The sequence below is a fragment of the Crinia signifera genome, chromosome 5, assembly GCF_055691185.1.
Source record: "Crinia signifera chromosome 5, ASM5569118v1, whole genome shotgun sequence".
Classification (NCBI taxonomy): Eukaryota; Metazoa; Chordata; class Amphibia; order Anura; family Myobatrachidae; genus Crinia; species Crinia signifera.
The window spans coordinates 160,778,929-160,800,301 of NC_139221.1; the positions used below are offsets into that span (position 1 = coordinate 160,778,929).

Genomic DNA, 21,373 nt, shown 5'->3' on the forward strand with positions numbered 1-21,373 from the left:
AAAGAAACTGTTTTCCAGCAAGTTAGGTGAGTGGAAGCAATACATGAATACATTGTCAATGACCAAAGGTTTCTTACATGGGTCGAAAAGAGAAGCCATTGAATGGAATAGCTGCACTGCAGTGCTGCAAAGGAGCAGAACCTACTTGCCAAACATAACCCCCCTTACTTATTATATCCCCTTTAGTATATGCACTTGCACTTGAGTCAGGTGCATCCCCGCTCCTTTGCCTATGTCTTTGGTGGCTGTGTAGGCTTGAACGGCCTTTTGCTGCTCCTCCATCCTCTGAAGCATATAGAGGGTGGAGTTCCAGCACATCACAACCTCTTGTTTGAGGTGATGGCAGGGCAGGTTGAGGAGTTTTTGCAGCCGCTTCAGCCTTTGGCAGGCAGTGGCAGAATGGCAAAAGTGTCCAGCAATTTTGTGGGCAACCACAAGCATCTCTTGCATGCTCCTGTCACTTTTTAGGTTGTCTTCTGATGGTGTCTGGTTGTGTGATGCAGGGTAAGAGCGGCATCGGCGAGCTCCTGGAATAATATTTGGAATATCTTCACCTGCAAGATGGGGGTTGGAACCGCACTGACAAGTAGTAATCTGGTAACAATTTATGAAAAAACCAATATAGAGACTATGCCGAGTGTATTCTAATAGTCAAATGATTGGTGGTGCACCCACGGTTTCAGTATAACAACTGAGGAAATGTTTTTTGTTTGCTCAAGAGAGGGCAAACACAAGAAAGAAAAAAGGCTTTGTGGGCGCACTCTTATTTATGTATATATATATATATAGTTAATTTAAAACATAACTTATTTCGATCAGTTAATATAAGATGACAGAAAAATGATTTTGAGAATTAGTAGAGAAAAAGTGTGATAGGAATATATAAGGTTAGGTACCAATTAATAATGGCAAACAGAGGATTTTTGCATAAAAATGTTGTGTGATGGTCCTTTTGACTTTTCACACTTTATTCTCCATTCGGCGCATCACGTCCTTATCGACATTGATATATGGACAATGCGATTGTGGGCGAAAATGAATGGTTTGGATCCCTATTCGGTTTAAATAACCCGTAGGGATATGTGTTGCCCCAGCAACTATTGTGATGGTATTCTTACAGCTTATATTGCTTATGCAGTAGGCGTGTCCAGTACAATTTAATTAGGGATACCTCTATTAATACCACACCAGGGGTTCTTCTGGGGTCACCCACAGGAATACTAGTCTGGCCCGTCACTGCTTAGCTTCCAAGTTCGGGAAGTATTTGGGCAGTTCCAGTGAGGTATGGTGGTATTTTATTGAGGATAAATTCCCAAGATCACAATTGTCTGGTTAACTGCGTCAAAGCGTTAATAGCTGACTCAATACCTGTTTATTATTGGCCACGCTTCGATTTACCAACTGGATATTTAGTAACCAATATAACTTAAAACGTCCGCATCAAGTAGTAAAAGGTGTGTGGGGGGGGGGGGGGGGCGGAAGGGAAAGAAAAAAGGGGAGGGGGAAAGCGGAGAAGGTGAAAAAAAGGGGGGGGTTTGGGAGAAGAGTGGGATTGGGAAAAGGAAGAGTGACAGATTTGATAGACAGAAAATAAGGAGGGCACAGTGGAAATGGCAGGGAGAGAGAAAAGAAGAGAGAGAGTGTGATTAAACGAAGTGAGAGGCTGGATCTGGATAGTAGATACAGACAAAATTGCCTCTTATGTCCCTGCGGTCAGAGTTTTAGGTATTTTTGATGTTGATAGGATTAACTACCTATACGCTGAGTCTGGGTAGCCTGATATATCAGGTAGTACAGATTAGAACCAGTAAATGCAAGTGTATCCACAGTGTTGCAGTCTCTTAATTGTCACTCCGTTCCTATATAGGTTATTGTAGGTTATCTAACAGAGAGCCCTCCAATTGAGTGCTTGGCTTAGTCCCAGTAATAGATTTTCAGATACAGTTTTACTGGAAAAGTAACTTTGTAACAGTTGCTGCTTATGATGCAAGCAGGTGGTTCAATCTCAATAAAGAATGCTATTAGCTGCATGCAAACAATGGTTGATGGTATACATATAGTACCTCCTGCAGTAGTTAGTTACAGAGCTGGGTTGTAGTTTTAGAAAATAACCGGAGAGGAGTGTCACTCCACTGCGAGACGCAGCTGGAGGACACTGGTACCTGGGACGCCGCCTCCGGGCGTCAGGGCTTCAGGTCAGGATGGGGTCACTGTGGGGGAGTCTCTGGTGCTGGTCACGCCACTGCTGAGGTTGCTGGGGTGTCCGCTAGACACGTGTTTCGCCGGGATCGGCTTCTTCAGTATGCGCCATCTTGGATAAGGGCAGTTTGCCCATAGTCTTATACGTCGTCAATCCAATCACTGTGTTTCCTTCCTGAGTGATGTTTGAGCTCTCCTATGGAGAGGCACTTGTCTCTGGTTGGTCCAGAGCTGTTGTACTATGGATAAACGTCATGGGGCTTATGTTCTTGCTGTTTATTAAAGCAGTTATCACAGCGAATATCGCTAATATTAACATGAGAGGGTTTGTGACTGCTAGGATTACAGCAGCACTGGATTTCATCTTGATTTGTATATATTAAAACCGTGCATAAATTATGATAATTAAAGAGGTAGTATGGCAGGTATCGCTTCTATTGAAGTGAGGGGATTTTTTAGACACATAGGATTGCCGCAGCCTTTGGGATTTCATAGGGGAAAAAGACAGTTGTTTAGCTGGAGATGTCCTGGTTACTTTATGTACTATAGAGGATATTAAAATTTGTAGAATTAAGACATTTAATTAGAAACATTATGATTAATTAGATAATTGGTTTAAAGGGATGGATGGCAGGTAATCAATGCCGCTTGTGAAAAAAATTGGGACTATGGTGTTGTATTGGCTGAGTGGCCATAATATATAATGGGTTGTGAATAATTGGTGAATAGGTGAAAAACAATAACAAATGAAAAATTGTGAAAAACCGGGTGAACCCTGTGCAGTGAATAGAAGTGGTGCCAATAGTGATTCTGGTAATCCGATTGAAGATGGATATGGAAGGTGATGATTATAGTTGATTCGTGTGGGAGGGATCAGCTTTATGCTGCGGTGGTATAATAAATGTGTCGATGGTGCTTTGGTGAGTGGTGACAGTTTTTGTTAAAAAACGGTCAAACGTGATTACAGTATATATAAAGTGATGCAGGTTGTGTTACCTTGGGATACTAAGTGTTATGTGACACGTTAGGTCTGTTTAATAGTGCCTGTGACTGGCCATGTGCCTGCTAATGGGTGAGCCGAGGGCTAATGCAGCCGGAGAGTAAATATAATTGGTTATATATATATAAAAAGAAATTTTTGAAAAAATGGTTTAGGGAATAGAAGTTAAATAAAATAAATAAATAAATGAATAAATAAATTACCCTTGGGAGGTAATAGATAGGGATGGTATTAGTTCAGCCCAATTAACCGTAGTTTGGTGATATATGGTAAATAAATTTATTTAAGAAAAGCCCCGTATTTAATATCCTCATTGAGGCCATTAGGTGCCAGGGATCCAAGTCTGAAGATCCATTTTCCTTCTTTCTGGAGCAGTGTCTGGTTCAGGTCTCCACCTCTAAGACCAAGGTGTATTTGTTCAAGGCCAAAGATTTTGAAACTAGTGGATTTCCCTTCATGTTTTCGATGGAAGTGTCTCGCTACCGTGGTTAACTGTTTCATCTTTTTGATGTCAGCTTCTGCATTTCGGATGTTCCCTAGATGTTCAAGGGCACGTTGTTTTAATTGGCGACTTGTCATGCCAACATATAGAATGTCACAGGCACATGTGATGCCATATATCACATTCTTGCTCTTACAATTGAAATAACCCCTGATGGGGATTAGTTGTCCATATTTATCCTTTATTGAGGCCAGTTTTTTGATATGTTGGCATATTTTGCATCCTCCACAGGGAAAACTACCATCCGGGAAAGTGTTCTTGGTTCTTGGTCCTGAGAAATGGCTATGCACTAGTTTGTCCTTGAGACTGGGTGCTCTTCTCCAGCTCATGTTCACTTTGCTGTCCAATTTTTTGGCTAGGTCGCTGTCGCTCAAGATGATGGGCCAATGCTTCTGTATGATGCTCTTGATTTCACGCCACTCTTCGCAGAAATTCCTGACAAAACGAATTGTGGTGTCTTCTTTTTTGATTATGGGTTTGTCGGTTTTGAAGAGGATATGTGACCTGTCTATCCCAGCCACCGTTTGTTGTGCCTTTTTGATGGATCTTTTGGAATAGCCTCTCTCCAATAGTCTGCTGCTGAGGTCTTTGCAGTTTTGTTGGTATACTTCGTCATTAGAGCAGTTCCTCCGAATCCTAAGGAATTCTCCTTTGGGGATGTTGGCGATTGTAGGAGGAAAGTGTGCACTTGAGTTGTAGAGTAAACTGTTGGTTGAGGTTGATTTTCGGAAGAGTTCTGTATTCACCATATTGTCCTCACCTCTGTATATCTTGAGATCTAAGAAGGATATACTCGTTTTGCTGTGTTCCGATGTTAGTCTTAGATTAAGATTATTGTTATTGAGGTGTTCTAGGAATTGGTGTAACTTGGTTTCGGTGCCCCTCCAGATCATCAGAATGTCATCTATGTATCTCATCCAAACGGTGATGCATTCCTCATAGACATGGTTGTTCTCATGAAAGACAAACTCCCGCTCCCACCACCCAAGGAAGAGGTTGGCGTATGTGGGGGCACAGGCCGCCCCCATCGCCGTGCCCCTCCCCTGGATGTAGAAGCGGTTGTTGAATGTAAAATAGTTTTTGTGCAGTACAAAATCCATTAGTTGGATAAGACATTGTGTCTGTGAATGTGACACAGTCATGTATATGTTATCTGTGCTCAAGGTACAGTGCTTCCATTAACACTGCAGAATGGCTTCCCGGAGACACCTGTAACATCCCATCTAAGTTTCATTCAGTAGCAGGACAGGTGTGAGAAGCAGCCACCATTTTTAATTATTGTCTGGCACTTTTGATTTCAGTATATGGTGCAATATTAAGGGTTCAATTAAAATAAAATTGGCCTTGCCTTAGTTTAAATCTGGGTCTGCTATTGTGATATGTCATCACCATCAGCAGCATCCTCCACCTCCTCAATATGATCCACAGCGCGTGCTACATCATTTTTCTCCTCCTGGTGTACGACATTGACAACTTCAAAATCAGGAACTGGACTTTAGGTGATCCTTCCAGTATATGCAGAGGGCGTGCTGCAAATGGTGGAATGAGCCACCTCTTCCCGTACAGTGATGGGAAGGTCAGGCTTCGCAACCACCAACACCCTTGGACTCTCCTTGGGGATTGTGATACTGTGTCTTTTAGAAGGCTGAATTGTTTGCTGTCTTTTTGTTTACAGCTTAACTCTCTTTACATTTCTAGGGGGGGAGGAGGATTAGGAGGAGGGCTGTGATCGTCGTGTGAAGCTGGACCACTAGTCAAGAACATAGGGCAGGCCCTTAGCTGTTCCTTGCCACTTTGTGTGGTAAATGGCATATTGGCAAGCTTACATTTCTCCTCCAAGGATTTACATTTTTTTTTCTTGCCTTTTTAGATTTCACACACCCTCAGCGATGACATTAGGCATTGGCATAGGCAGAAAACATTGATGGCAATTCATCGTTATGTTCTATGTCTTGACTAGTGGCAGCAGGATTATTATTTACGTCAGTAACCCTTATTGTAAAAAAAAAGAATGATTTATTATTTTGCAGCACCGATGTGCGGTGTGCACACAGGTGAGTCAAGACTTGTACTACCCTCTCCCAGCTGTCCCAGATAACAGTGACACAGCAGCAGACACAGAAAAATTTAAAAGGATTTTAAGGAATTTATGTAAGTCAGTAACCCTTATTGTCCAAAAAAAATATATTGATTATTTTGCAGCACCGATTATTTTACAGCACCAGTGTGGACACAGGTGAGACTTGTAGTACCCTCTCCCAGCTAACAGTCACACAGCAGCAGCCACAGACAAATTGAAAATAATTATTAAGAAGTCAGTAGCCCCTTTAATATTGTAAAATAAAAATAATATTTAGCATCCACTGCAAAGATGGATCCGGCTCCATCTGTACTACACCATGCAGGTTGTCACTATCAGCAGTGTAGTAGTTAAAACAACTACACCACACAGGATGCACAGCGGGGTCAGAGAGTGAGCATGCGGGCCAGCGCTAGGGAAGAGAGCCAGGCGTGCACACTGTTCAATCTCCGAGACTGGGGTGAACATACTGTAACACCCGCCCGGCCATCCTTATATACATATAGTGACATTGTAGAGATCAGACAGCAGGAACTTGCGGGCACCGGAAAGGCACACTCAGAGTCTGGCCGGGAAAACCCTACACAGCCTGGCGCCTCCCTGCTTTCCATGTTCTGCTGAGCTGGTAGTGTCAGCCCTGCCTCACACTACTTACAGCGGGGAATGCCGCTGTCATAGTGCTGTAGAAGCACTCAGCCGTGATTGGTTGTAGGCTTCTCCATGGATATGCTTTCAGTCAGTCTGGGCTGAGTGGCTTCCCCTGACTGGCTGAAAGCGTCTCCAGAGGATCAGCACCGGAGCCAGGGATGTAATGTATATTGGTGTAAAACTAATGTGTGTATTAAAGCTGTACCATTGTGTGTGTGTTTTTATTTGAACATTCTTTTTACAGGTGAACTACAATTATAAAGGGCCCATTATTGCCCCACATGCTGGGATTTGTGGTTCGCCAAGTCCCAGCATGTGAGGGAGGCCTGCTCAGGGCCGTCTTTTTCATATCAGCTTAATTGGCACTTGTATGAGGGCCCTTTTCTGATAGCTGAGTATCCCCTTTTTCCAGGGATACCAGAATTTTGAAAATCGGCCCAGGGGAACTGGAGATATCCAACTTCAAAGCAGTAGTCCACATCTGACCTGTTAATTGCACTTCCCAGTCATATTTCTCAGGTTCTCTCTGACACAGAGTTTTTCTAAGAGTATATTCCAAAAGCTGGGACTCTCCCCTTTCTGGTGACACTAGCGGCTTGTCTCGATCTTGCCCAGAACCAAAGATATCAACCTTCCAGCAGCCGGTCCCTGCTCCAGCTCCAAACGTCTGGTGTACAGTTTTATATTTTTGTCAATGGATTGCTCTGGCTCTTGATCTCTGATCCCCAAGTTCTTAGCACCTCCTGAAAGTTGGGACTCTAGGTTTTTATACTATTGATGGCTAAGAAATCTATTTCCAGATAATGGCGATATCTGCATTCAAACAAGCTGCCCTTCCACCGGAAAATGACGAATATTAAGCCCTCTCCATTATCCAACCCTCCCCTGCTTATAAAACACCCCCTACCTCCCTGGAAGTCATTTACAAGGGACCCTTCATTTAGCTCAGTGCCCCCTTCCACACGTTAGTGTTCACCCTCCCACCACCTGTGCAGAAAAGGAGTAATTAGCAGAAGTTACTGCTCCAGGTCCTACATGTTGAATGGAAGATAGGGCACCCCCTGCCACCCGTGGGACATCAAAGCGGCTGCTGATAGCACCCCCCACCCCTAGGAGGGGAGAATGGGTAAGGGCCGCAGTACATTGCTTTACCCAGGGGCCCACACTGCTGTTAATATGGCCCTGATGGTGCCCTCCAGTCATTTTCTCCTAGATCCGCCCCTGTATAAACATATATATATATATATATATATATATATATACCCACACACATACATACAGTCACTCACAAGGTTGTGTAGGGAGGGGCCTCGCTGGACTGCTTTGCCTGGGGGCCCATAATGCTGTTAAGATGACCCTGGGCCTGCTGTGACCTGGACGGGTGAAGCCTGGGGGATCCCCTTTATTGGGGGATGGGTACTGGGGGGTACCCACTCCACCAGGTACCCTGTCCAGTGCTGACCTGCCATGTTGTGCATTGTATGGCCAGGGGACCTTACGTAAAAAGTGTTTTCCGGCTGTGGCATGAAACATGCTGGTTCCAAAATAAGGAGGACCCCACAGTTTTTTTTGTCCCCTGTATTTTTGGAAATAGGACCAGTCCAAGAGTCCAGGACTTGTTTCAGAAATACGTTTCATTCCTATGCTTTTTGTCTTCCGTATTTTAGAATCAGGTCCAGCTCAATGATCTCAAGGATATGTGCATAGTTCTATAAGATTTGCCAGTCAGGACCTGGTCTATTTGAGTTGCGATTTTTGGTAGCGTATACCAAAAAGCGCACCCTATTACATTTGCGAGTTGTATACTTTATGATGGGAAAACATTTGGATGTGAATTGAAGTGTGAGCAAAAAATTGACAGGTCAAAATGTGCGATTTTCACCGTAAAAATCTACCATTTTTACTGCAATTCGCATCTGCAATTCACATTACATGTGCAATTTTTGGAAAACATGCAAATTAGTTTTTTTGTAAAATATTGCACTATTACATCTCACCCTTATTATGTTTATTTGGAGAGAATTAGGTAGAAGGAATACATTTTAAGCATAAAAAATATACACTAATGTAAAAAGTATACATTTTGTTATCATAATATCATTGGCAGTGCCACACATCTGAATAATTTTTTTTTTTCTTAAGTATGTAATATTGTGGGGTGCATGATCCTAGATTATTACTGAAGAATTTATCATATAAATTGATTACTATTATGAGTGAGACAGAAAAAATAAAATTTCCTTGTGCAGTTCTAAATTCTGTCATAATCTTGAATGTTTAAAGCTAAATATATTTCTGTTTTTACAGTATACTTCGTTACTGCTACTGTCTCTTCTCTCTTCTGGTTTATATGTTGTAAGCAAATACATCTAAAACAGACTAATCACAATTTTATATCCAGGACAGTGTTTACTAAGCTATACTAATGAAATAAACTCTCAGAATTTGACTAAATAGTTCAACTACTTTTAATATTACACAACATATTATAATTGAATCTAGGTAAGTTTTCCTTTCATGCATAGTACTGTTAAGCAACTATGCAACAAATTATTGCAGATACATTTTTCTTTACATTTATAGGAAAGGTAAAATATTACTAAAATAGAAAACAATTGGTCATTATTGAATAAAAGATTTTTAGGTTAAAGCATAGATAAGTATTTTCGCAGCATTGTAACTTGACCCATAATAGCTTTTTTTCTAATTTGTGCAAAATGCAAAGAAAATTGGCTAGGAAATTATTTGCATGTATTTATTTTTCATCACAGACAACAGAATACCCTCTGGGAGAAAACATTATGTGAAAATGTAATTACTACCATAAATTGAGCTTTTAATTTTGGCTGATATAATTTTTGGTTTTACAGAAAATGGTTATTTAATGTGTTCATTTCCCATATCCCATAGAGAATTCTAATACTGAAAAATGTGTTGGGAAAATACCATTGTCTGATTACTCTTTGGCCTTTCTTTAAAACTAATGAAGTTTTAGCCAATATGAATTTTTTTTTTTAATTTATGATTGTTTCCTCATCTAAGCATGTTTTTCTACCAAAAACATAAAAACATATGGTTATCTCATATAAAAGTGATGTATGGCAATATTATTAATTTGAGACCCTTTCAGCATATATTGCCTGCTTGAACCTAATTTACTCACAAACTAATTATATAATGTTTTGGAAGATCATGCCAACATTTTTTGACCAATTGTCTATTTTTAGAGTTTGATATATGTAAAATTCCATGAGTGGTTTTTCATGTAAATGTGTATTTGGTACTTATGTAATATCTGGGCTCCCGTTTTTCTTATGAGATCGCGTCCGCTCGCCACGCTTCGGGCACAGTGGCTCGCTGCGCTCGCCACACTATATAAAATCAACTCCATGCATAGTTGGATAGTAGGGTATAAAAAAAAGGTGCATTTAACATGGGAGCCCAGATAATACATAAGTACCGTGTATTTGAATTAGCTTAATACATAAGTACCGTGTATTTGAATTAGCTTTTTTTGTGTTTTGAAAAAATGTGTCTATAAACATGGATGTGAGTTGTAGCTTACCTTTTTATATATCAGGAATTACAAATGGCAATGACAAAAGCAATGTATTAATGAAAGGTTGTCCAGTGTTATTGATATTTCTTCCTAACATTGTAAAGGTTTTTATTTTTATATTAATATACTGGTACCTATTTTTCTGAATAAGGAATCTTTTAGTCTCATTTATAATTTTTTCAGAATAAATGTACTTTTCAGGGGCAAGCACACACACACACACACACACTCTTACCTTCAGCAGCAGCATGTTGTAAATAGATAGACAATAAGGCACAACATTACTAACCCTGCGCCTTCTTGGCAAGTTGCCTCAATTTATAGATCTATTGGTAAGGAGCAGGTCTTAGTGATATCAAGCCTGCTCTCCTTCCCCTTGACCTGTGAATCACAACAATTAACTGCAAGGTGGCATGGCTAACTCATATCATGCTTGGTCTCTCTCTGGGTACTCAGAATATTCTTTTAAGGGCCACTCCTTATGTGAACATGGTGCAAGTTTATTGTCAAATGCAGGAAAAATAATAATTTCAACTCAACCACCTATTGTCCGTATTTATTCTGCTGCAACTTTGTTACATCTGCTATTGCAGATCTGGCCAATCCTGGATCAGGTCTGGCATTACTACACACCTACCCCATCACATAGAGAGCAGTAATATACTCACATATTATCACTACATGTCCACCACCCAGACAGCAGTAATATGCCCCCATATATATAGCATTAACCCCTTAAGTGGCATGCCCAGAAATCTTCTGGGGTGATCTGAGCTGCTAGTATGTGCTAGTCCGAAAAATTTCCAGACTATGCCCCTTTCTAATTCCATGTGGACCAGAATGCTGATTTCTGCAGCCCAGGAATCAGCATAGTGCTTTATACTCTTAAGCTCACCCCCTGGACTCCTATTGGCCTTGGGTGGGCTTAACTGTATAATGCATTTTCCTGATTACCGGGTTCAGCAGGTGGTGGGGAATCAGCGCTGATGCTTGGGATTTCCAAAGGTGGTCAGTACTGTAGATGCCCAGGCGGTTCCCATTGTGATCCCCCTGCACTCCCTACCAGCCCACCTGCCCAAATAAAAAAAAACACCCCAGGGGGTCAATACACCCAACCCCAACTGCAGTAATATGTCTTCTACGCCTCCAAATACACGTACCAGCAGTTGGTAGGCTAAACGTGCACCTCACTGTCCAATTAACAGCACTATCTCACTTACATTACAGCTGGACTCTCCCCCCTTGCACCTTCAAAGTCCATCTAAAAGTACACCCTACCCATAACCCACTCTCCTTCTCTTCCAAAGGGGTACATTCAAATCCACAATACAGCACAACACCACATTAGCCCCATCAATGTTAACATTGCAGCACTCTTTTATCCCTTTCTTCCCCAAAGACATGTTGGAAACCCGCAACACAGCACAAACACACCCCCCCCCCCCGGTGTTCACAATTCAGAACTGCACAATCCCCACCCTAAAGTCCACACTAAAGCACTCCCCCACTGCCACATTATTCTTAACTTTACTGTCAATTACACGGTCTTACACACTGCAACACATGGTGCAGTACCATGACTTACCAGAACAGGAGGGTGGATCTGCTACAAGAGCCACAACAGGTCCTGGTGCTTGCTGCCTAGTACCATTTGTCAAATCAAACATATAAAGCCTATGAAGCTGTCTAACATTTGTGTGCTACATGCAAAGGCAGTCACTATTTAACCTGCACAGGAAACATAAAACTAATCTAAATCTCTCTCCTGTTTGCTTTTTTGCTTTACATTCAAACATGAATTAGGCCCAAAGAACTAATAGAAACTTTGATTTCAATGCCTCTCAACAATTGTGACATCACAAGCATCTTCGGGGCCAATTCTGGTTCACACGCAATGAACCGAACTCAGCCTCTGCCTCGACGGTTGGGGTTTGCACATGCGCAATTCTGCAAAGGTGCAAACCCCGACTGTGTAAGGCCGTAGTGAGTTTCTCACTCGTCAGGCAGTTTTCCAAAGGGAAAGCTCAGCGTTTCATGGGTGTCCCCATGAAAATTCTGGGCGTTCCCATGGGTACACGGGCGGGGACACATGACGTCAACTGCCCACCCTGTCTTCTTCCAGGCGGCCGCAAATATATGTCAGTCTCAATCGTAAAGCACAATGGAATATGCTGCGCTATATAAGAAACTGTAAATAAATAAATAATTGATTATAAATATCTCCTGCTGCGTGCACATGCAAGGGGCTGTGTCTTCCTAACATCTCCTCACATGGATGAAGGGGATACGGCAACGGAGGGGCAGGTATTCTACAGGGCAGCATCACAGGGATTCTGTAAACTGCGAGCTTCGCAGCTTACCGTTTCAATCAGAATGACCCCCTTAATTAGCTGCATTTACAACAGTTTACATTGGTGAGTATAATTTCCATTGCATTGATCCTCCTCCTGTTCTGCTCAGGTAATGTGCAAAGACGAAAGTTTAATATTCCTGGCACTGCAATTACAGCTACTGTGGGGATATTATGCCTCATGGCTCAGTAATGTCACAGATTCCTAGTGAATTAATAGCCTGCATTTTCATAAATTTTGGTTCTAACTTCAATGCATGTGGACAGGTACATATTAACCTTTAGGTTGTTTATATATTGATGTAGAGTAGATTCATTTCAGTAAATGAGCTAATCCTGACCAGCTCAAAAAAAGAGGCTAAGTCTATAAAAACACAGTATTACACTAGCGATGTGTTAGTGCTTATTAAAATAGTCTCTTGTAGCTTCCAAAAATCAATAACACGCCTGATAAATGATCAGTGGGTTTAAGGGAATTCAACATTACTGCATTTTTATTTGTATTCATAGATATAGTCAAATAAATTCTGTTACATAGTGCTATTGTTTAAATTGATTAAAACCAGGCTTGTGAACTTCTTCATCTGAAATTGCTCATAAACTAATTTAATCTAATTTAGCGTGAAAGTTAGTGTGATAGCAAGAGCTACAAAACAAAGCAGTTCTTTCTCTACCGTCTTTCTTAGAACAAGGCTCGCTGAGATCATGATTTATTTACAAGACTTTGTTGACAGACACAAACCACAAACTGAGCTTTAATTGTACTGTGAACTTGCACCTCGCAGGAGCCTTAAGAGAGAAAGAAAAGGTGAATTGATGTTGCTCTAATAGAACCCGAATGTGTGAAACAATAAAGATAAGGTGAGCCTAGGGAGGAACAATGAGATATACGAAAAAGAGGAGACAGAAAATAAGGGAAAAGTAGAAAAGAAAGTCATAACACTATTAGAAAAGTCATAAAGGAGTAGGAGATCTGCCAACTCTTCAGTAAAGCCAGTCTGATGGAGAGGACAAAGTTATAAAACTAAAAGACTTTTACTTTTTCATTTGATCACAGTAAATTCAGTTTCTTGAAATAAATAATGAAAAATGAAGTAGTACATTGACAAAGGTTCATAAAAGAAAATATAAATGGACCATGTCTTCAGTAATTGGTTGTAGCTTACTGTACATTAGTATAATGAGATGCTCAGAGATGAGGATGGGGTGAGTACAGGCGAGAGGGGAGGCGGGTACTTTTCACCAGTGTATGATAAAGGGGATCTGGGTCCACAATACCCCTCCACTGTTGCAGAGAGCCGAGCTGTGGGAAATGCTCAACGCGTTTCAATGTGGCAAACTCACATCTTCCTTATGAGCTGAAAGGAGGGTTTTCTTGAGGAAGATTGGGTTTGCCATATGGAAACACGTTGAACATCTACCTACTATACCAGCATTCACATTTCCAGATCAGCAATATCATCCAGAGGGTTACCAACTACCTTCTCCGTAAATACCACCTTTTTACCCAGACCCAGGTCTGATCCAGGGGTTAGGAGACCACTAACACCTCCCCTCTGCAGAGAGCAGGGCAGTGGGAGAAAGTGGACAAGCTGCCGCTGCAGCAAAACCTCTCTCCCCAGCCCAGCACATGCTACTCAGAACTGTGAGCTGAGCTGGGAGAGAGGCAGTAGTAGCCTGTCCTCTCTTTCAATGAGTCGGTGTGCGATCGCACCTGTACCCTGCCTCCTGCCGCCCCTCACCCCAGCTAAGTTTTAGTTTTATTTTCTTTACCGGGGTGTGGCCAGGCCCCCTCTTATTGGCCACGCCCCTTCATTTTATCGAGGCAAGGCAGAAATGGCAGTGTACAGGTTTCCTGGGCTCTGCCCGGTCTTAGGGGCATGTCAGTGTAGCAATGGCCCACCTGTAGGTATACACTGCTGATTTATGACACATTCAATCAGTGAGGCCTGTCTGATATCTTGGTGGCCTGAGCATATTATTTTAACCTCTCACATCTGCTACCTGAATAACGGTGTTTAATAGGGCATTAAGGCTTTATAAATAAAGAACTACCGAAATTAAACAATTAATACATAATATATTTAAGGGAACATGGATACTAATATTGGTGTGATATGGTTTCCACATTGAATCCACTTTACTTATCATTGCTAACTGAAGAACTGTAGACAGCATTGAGATACTGTACAACACATAAATTGGAATGACAGGCTGTTCATGATTTCACGGATATATCACTTGTCAAATCAGTTACTGTGGGATGTTTACCATAATGTGACAAACTGTATTTGGAGGGCAGGCTAGGATTGGGAATCCAATATTGTGTCCTTACACTGTAAATATAATTTAAAAGAACCTCCTTTACCAACCTCCCTAATGAGGACATGTTTCAAAACTATGAGATGGATAAAGTGGAGAAGTTGCCCATAGCAACCCATTTAGCTTCTAACTGTCATGTTATTGATTGTGCTAGAGAAATGATAGCTAGAAGCTGATCGGGTCCTATCTGTAATTTCTCTTTACTGTATATCTCTCAAAGTTGTGATACCGCCCATTATCTCGGTAGTACTTGGTAGTGCTTTGATTAGGCTGCTTTGCTTTTTTTGGCAGTCACTTTGAGTTAACTCTACTATGACAAGTTTAATACATTCTAAGTTCTGTAGCTTTTCTACAGACTGACTATGATAATGATTTGCCTCTAATGCTTGTTACAATCTAGGCCGAAGTATTGGCCATCTATTACAGGTTGACTATCCCTTTTCCAAAATGCACAGGACCAGAAGCTTTTCCAATAATGGATTATTTTATATTTTAATGTGATATCTTAATGTAGCTTGTATCTATGTTGTATAAGCACATCAAATATATGAAATACACACAAATATATTTTAATTGTAGATGAAAAAAGGTTTCAAAACATGAAACAAAATGTGTGTACTATCTCAGGCACTGAATTTGAATGCAGAGCAATCATTATCTTGCACATATTTAGGGCCAGATGCACTAAGCTTCAAAAGTGATAAAATGGAGAGTGATAAACAGCCAGCCAATCAGCTCCTTCCTGCCATGTCACAGACTGTGTTTGAAAATGTCAGACAGGAGCTGATTGCTTGGTTGTTTATCATTCTCCATTTTATCACTTTTGAAGCTTAGTGCATCTGGCCCTTAGTGCCAGTTGCATATCATGTCTCCAGTAGAGCCAGCTACAGATGTCCCCAGTAGGTTTTTTAACAAAAAAAATGGCATTCTAGATAATGGATAAGGGATCATTTGCCTAGAGCTGCCTAGTGGTGGTGCCAGCCCTGCTCTCCATAGTTTGCATATTTTGGAGTTTCCTGGACTGTTCAATGTTTCCATCTTGAAATTAAACTTTATTTTATTTATTACCATCTGTAGGGATGGGGGCTGTTCTTGTTTCCATAACTGAGCTATAGTTGTTATAGTAGTGCTGAGGGTTTGATTCAGCAGGTACTTCTTTGCCTGTGCAAAACTAGATACCCTGATGTGCAAGAGAACCATTGAAGCAGTTAGGCACAGTCTCGTTCCCATAAGCTCAGATAAGAAATTTTCCATATCTCTCCAAAATCCCTCTAATTTCTTGCAGGACCAGAAGATATGTATGAGATCTCCGCTTTCCATAGAGCATCTCCAACACACATCTGTTTGCTCCCTGAAAATTTTGTGTATCTTAGCTGGTGTGTAATATGCATGATAGAATATCTTAAGATACCTTTCCGTGTGGATAGAGGTTTTGGACATTCGGTGTATCATTCCGAATAATTGATCCCACTGCTTTACTTCAAGGGAAAAGTTTAGGTCTTGTTCCCACCTAATTTGCCAGGTAGTTTTCATTTCCTCTTTTCCTTGAATTAGGGCCTTATACCAAAAGGAAATTCCCGCTTTCTTATGTGCTCCAGTTATTTGGGCCACAATCTCCCTTGGTAGTGCCTCATTCTCTCTAGACTGAAATATATTGGATTGCAACCAATGTCTTATTTGCAAATATTTATGGAATTCGAGATTAAGGATCCTATACTTTCCTTTAATTTGCAAAAAAGTCATTAGTTGTTTATTGCAAAACAGGTCCGATACTGTGTTAACTCCTTTATTCTTCCAAGTGTTCAAATTTAAATTCGGAATAGCGTTAGCCATGGAGTTAATAGGGAGATGCCCTATCAAAGCTCCAAGCTTACCAATTTGGCCCAAATATTTGTACTATGCTTTCAGCCCCACCTCGACTGATCTTAGTACGTATTTGCATTGACCCAAAAACATAGGGGGGAACCAGATTAGATCCTTCAAGGGGGTGTTTCCTATGTCACCATAGTGTGTTTCTACCTCCATTACTCTGCTTATACTTCCATTCCACTGGCTTATCTGATCTAGCAAAGCCGCTAATTGATAACTTTCTAAACTAGGGAAAGTGAAGCCCCCTCTGTTTTTTGTTAGAGTCAGATACTTTTTGGCAATTCTGGGTATTTTGTTATTCCATATGAATTTATTGAATAACGCATCAAATCTATAAAGCCAGTACTTAGGGAGCCATCTTGGGATTGCTCTAAAGAGGTACAGAATCTTAGGCAATAAAGTTAAATCTTAGGCTATGAAGTTTTCAATCTGCTGCTTTATATGTAAAGAATATTACCAGTGGTGACTCCAGTAGAGGGGCTGGATCACAGTTCAAAATTAAAATTTGGGAGCCATTCCCACTGCCAGTGACTCAGGTTCAATGACATTTGGTGGCAGTTAGTGTGGCTCCCCTATTTGAATTTTGGTCTGTGCTTCTTCCCTACCTCTGGAGCCGCCACTGTATGTTAAATTGGCTGAGGGCTGCATAAGCATGATGCCACATAAGAGCCATATCTTTTGGGTCAATTTAGTTAGAAGCAAGTGCAAGGCTAGTTTCAGTTTCAGGTGGGCTGCTCTGTGGTAGTCTGGTGACAAGGTAGCCACCTATTAGGAGTTTAAGGGGAGTTTACCTTTGAAGGCATATATATTCTTGGTCTTGAGGTTTTCTCTTCCTCTTGCCATTTGGAAGCCCCTCCCACCCGACCTGGAGTTTTTTCTAGAATTTTTGGCACTCATTTCAGTTTCGGGGGCGATTGTTGTTGGCTTTTTACAGCCAGATTGGCGGGAAGCCGCTACTAGCCAGAGGTAAAAGCATGGCATAAGAGGTCATTGTGTGGCACCCCCTTTTGGTAGGATGGCAAGTGTGTCCTTTCCATGCGATTTGACAAAGGGCGTTTCCTGTGTGAGTGCACCCATTGCTCTGCCAGGTTAAAGGGTGGTGGGTCCCGCACAATGCAGGTTATGCAGGTAGGAGGCGGTGGTGAGCCCCTCCTTGGTTTTTGGATAAGACATCTTGAAACGCGTTGATGTCAGTGCTGTTACCACTGGCGTATCCTCCACCAGCGGGCTGTGTGCAAGTGTCGGTGCCGGGTTCTGGACAGTGAGCTTTTCGATCCAGCATCTGCAGTGCCAGGAACGAGATCAGAACATCAGCTTACTGAAGGGATCGTGAGGCATCTCGTCTGCTGTTTTTATCTATTATTTGGATATCTGAATAAATTTGTTTTTTATCTTTGATGCTGGAGTGTGAATACAAAGAAACTGTTATGTGAACGCGTGACAGAATACTAAAGTAAGTCTCAGTTATCCACCATTCATATTTGTGGCGAGTCTATGAATACATTTGAGGAGGTGTCGACCTGCAAAATAAACTGCTATGTGAATGCGAGACAGGAGTCTAAAGTAAGTGTGGTTTCATTAGCCCACTAAGCACATCACCTGTGCCCTGATCTCCTGCTCACAAGCAAGTTTCACTGATTTCTTGCGCTGGTTTTCCCCATTCTGTTCTATTCCATTTACCTGTATATCTTTGGAGATTGATGGTCTCCGGGGGGACGCACCTTGCTGCAACCGATTAGCGCCAGTTACAGATCAACTTCTATTGTGTATTGTATATTACTTTAAAGTTAGTTTAAACATGGTCACCAATCAATGAATGCTTGTTGATCTTTTGAAATCTAGCACTTGGTGGTCTGTGTATTTATTTATTGTCTGTGTGGTTTATTTCGTGTCAGTGTGATTTATTTTAGGTTAAGCTAGCTTAAGTTAAAGTAGGGGATGCAGTTAAAATCCCGGCGGTCGGGATCCCGGCGTTCAGAATCCCGACGCCGGAATCCCGACCGCCGAAATGCAGACACATTCTCCCTTCTGGGGTGTCCACGACACCGCTGGAGGGAGAATAAATTAGTGTGCCGAGCGTAGCGAGGCACCGGGCCCGCTGCGTGGCGAGCGCAGCGAGCCCGCAAGGGGGGGCGATCCACGTCCCCCCCTTGTCGGCATTTCGGCTGTCGGGATCCCGACCGCCGGGATCCCGACCGCCGGGATTCAATACTGAATCCTAAAGTAGAGGTCAGTCACAATAAGTTATGGGCACCTTATAAACTTATACTGCAAATCTTTCAGTTGTACAGAAGGCTACTGTTTATCCAAGTCTCTTTCGCATGTATACTCCTCTGAATGTTAGTTTGTTTTATTCTTTTAATTGTATGTTCTCTTTCTTTCTTTATTTGGTAATTTTTCATCATGCATGCTAATAGCATACTGTATAATATGGCGTGAAGGACAAGTTATTATTTTGCATTTAGCAATACAACATGAGGGCTAAAATATGCAAAATGAAAAGACACAATTTGAAGAACAAAAGAATTGGACTTGATACAATACTTATGGAGATGCACTCTATGATCTGGGTACAAAAACATGTGGTATCTCACCATATGTGAATACTGCGGTGGGCTATTCTTTTTAGTCAAGACTGACTAAGTCTGTCTAGTCAGTCTTGACTAAAAGGAATAGCCCACTGCAGTATCCACATATGGTGTGATACCACATTTTTTTGTACCCAGATCATAGAGTGCATCTCCATAAGTATTGTATCAAGTCCAATTCTTTTGTTCTTTTCATTTTGTCTTTCATTTTGTATATTTTATCCCTCATGTTGTATTGCTACATGCAAAATAATAACTTGTCCTTCACGCCATTGAGTGCGAGTAACATCATTTAAAAGTGTTGCGCCACATCTTACCATTTATTGTTGTATCTATTGTCCTTTGGGGACGGTGTATCCCCTCTATGGTGAAGTGCTGCACCCTTTTAATTCACTGCGCTCAAATTTCCACTATATTCTGTATTTAAAAATACTGTATAATATGTTGTGTTGAACTTGTACAGTATGTTTTACTTTCATTAGTGTCAACCACAAATCATATCATCTTTGCTCTAACATAGGGGTGATAAAGATATTCATCTTTTAGACACATTAATAAGTACCCATACTCTTGATATATTCTCTTTTATATTATTATATGCAGTACAATGTGGAACCTAATTAGCAATGTTTCAATAAAATACTTTGGCTGCTTTGTAACATTACAAACTGTAATTACACACAAATGTAAGTCTTATTTAAGAGTTTTATCTTTGTGCATATAAAATTACTTTCACAATTAAGACTGAATTAAAATGGGAATATTTCGCTTTTTTGTTTGTTTTTAACAATACTATTTACTATTTTTATATACACTTTAATTATTTACTTGAATCTAAATATTTGTTTCTGTAGCTGGAAAGTGTAATTATTATATTTTCTAATGTACTTTTTTCTGTCAACATTTCTTTTAATTAGGTTTTTATGTGCCATCTTTAAAATATATTGTTCAGCAAATGGAAATTTAATGAACTGAATGAACTGAAATATAAGACATCCTATGAATGGCAAGAAATTGGTAGTTTCAGTTGGAAAAGGAATTGTAATCTTCCAAAACTGTTAAGGCACGGTGGTGGACATTACTGGGGGAGGGAGGGGGGGGAGGGGCAGCACAGTCCTGCAAACCTTAGGTAAAATCCACCACTGATGACTACAGTTACCTTAGGGTATTTATACCCCGTATACCTGGTGTATAGTCCCAATATGTATCTTTTCATATAAACTGCATGCAATGCGGCATAAGCCCACTGTATGTGTTGTGTATTGATTGGTATCCTGTTTGTGTAGGGACCACGGACTGGTATATTGTGTTTTTTTATTTGGAGACATAGATTGGAATACTGTGTGTGTACTCTATATTTGGCATACTGAGTTTTTATGGAGATGCAAGCTTGCATACTATGAACCTTATTCTGGTTCACACACAGCGCTGAAAAGTTCAAATCACTGTGAAGTTCGCAGCGTTGTGTGTGATTTAAAGCCCACCCGCCATTCGCATTTCCGCCTGCCCCCCTTCATATTGCAAATTCGCCTGCACAGCTGTGAATGGATATCTTGCATAAACATTCATTCGCAGCCTAGGGAGTGAGGACCACATCCTTCGATGGTCACCGACCATTGAATGATTTGGAACATGCATGTAAAACTAAGACACTCTCAGGTGCCTTAACTTTGCATGCACCCTGTGCAAGGACAGAGCAGGCAGCTGAGATAAGCCACGTTACTGCCTCATTTCCCTAGGAGCGCCCAGAGTTTTTATGTGAACACCCATGAAATGCTGGGCGTTCCCATGGGCGCATCTATCCTCTGCCACCCCACACCCCCACTGTTGGGTGTGAATGGGACGGCAAACTTACAGTTCTACATGCCCGTTCGCACCCAGTGTATGCACATGCTCAAAAATGTATACGTGCATGCGAAGATGCCAAACATTGGTTCACTGTGCGAAGGTGCGGAGGACCAAACAGAATAACCTCCTATGTGTGTTATGAGGTATTGCGTAGTGTGTTAATGCTTGGCACCACAGTAGTCAGTTTTACTATATATTTTTTTTTAATTAAATGCTCCTCAGTAGCTAGAATGCTATATACATATATATATGCTATATACATATATATATATGCTAACATACAAGTATGTTGGGTACTGCTTTCCTAGCACGGCGCCCGTCTCATTGATTGTATGCCTTAAGTTTAAGGTACTTAAGGCATACAATCAACGCTATGGACCCGATTTTTTAATCTCATGGATCTTATGC

At 41.2% G+C, this 21,373-nt stretch overlaps 1 protein-coding gene and 1 pseudogene across 2 annotated transcripts in view; one reads left to right on the forward strand and one right to left on the reverse strand.

Moving 5' to 3' along the window:
* Positions 1–21,373, forward strand: part of VWC2 (von Willebrand factor C domain containing 2) — a 400,584-nt gene that overhangs the window by 336,129 nt on the left and 43,082 nt on the right. The window lies entirely within an intron of this gene.
* On the reverse strand, positions 1,177–1,296 carry LOC146005986 (5S ribosomal RNA; annotated as a pseudogene).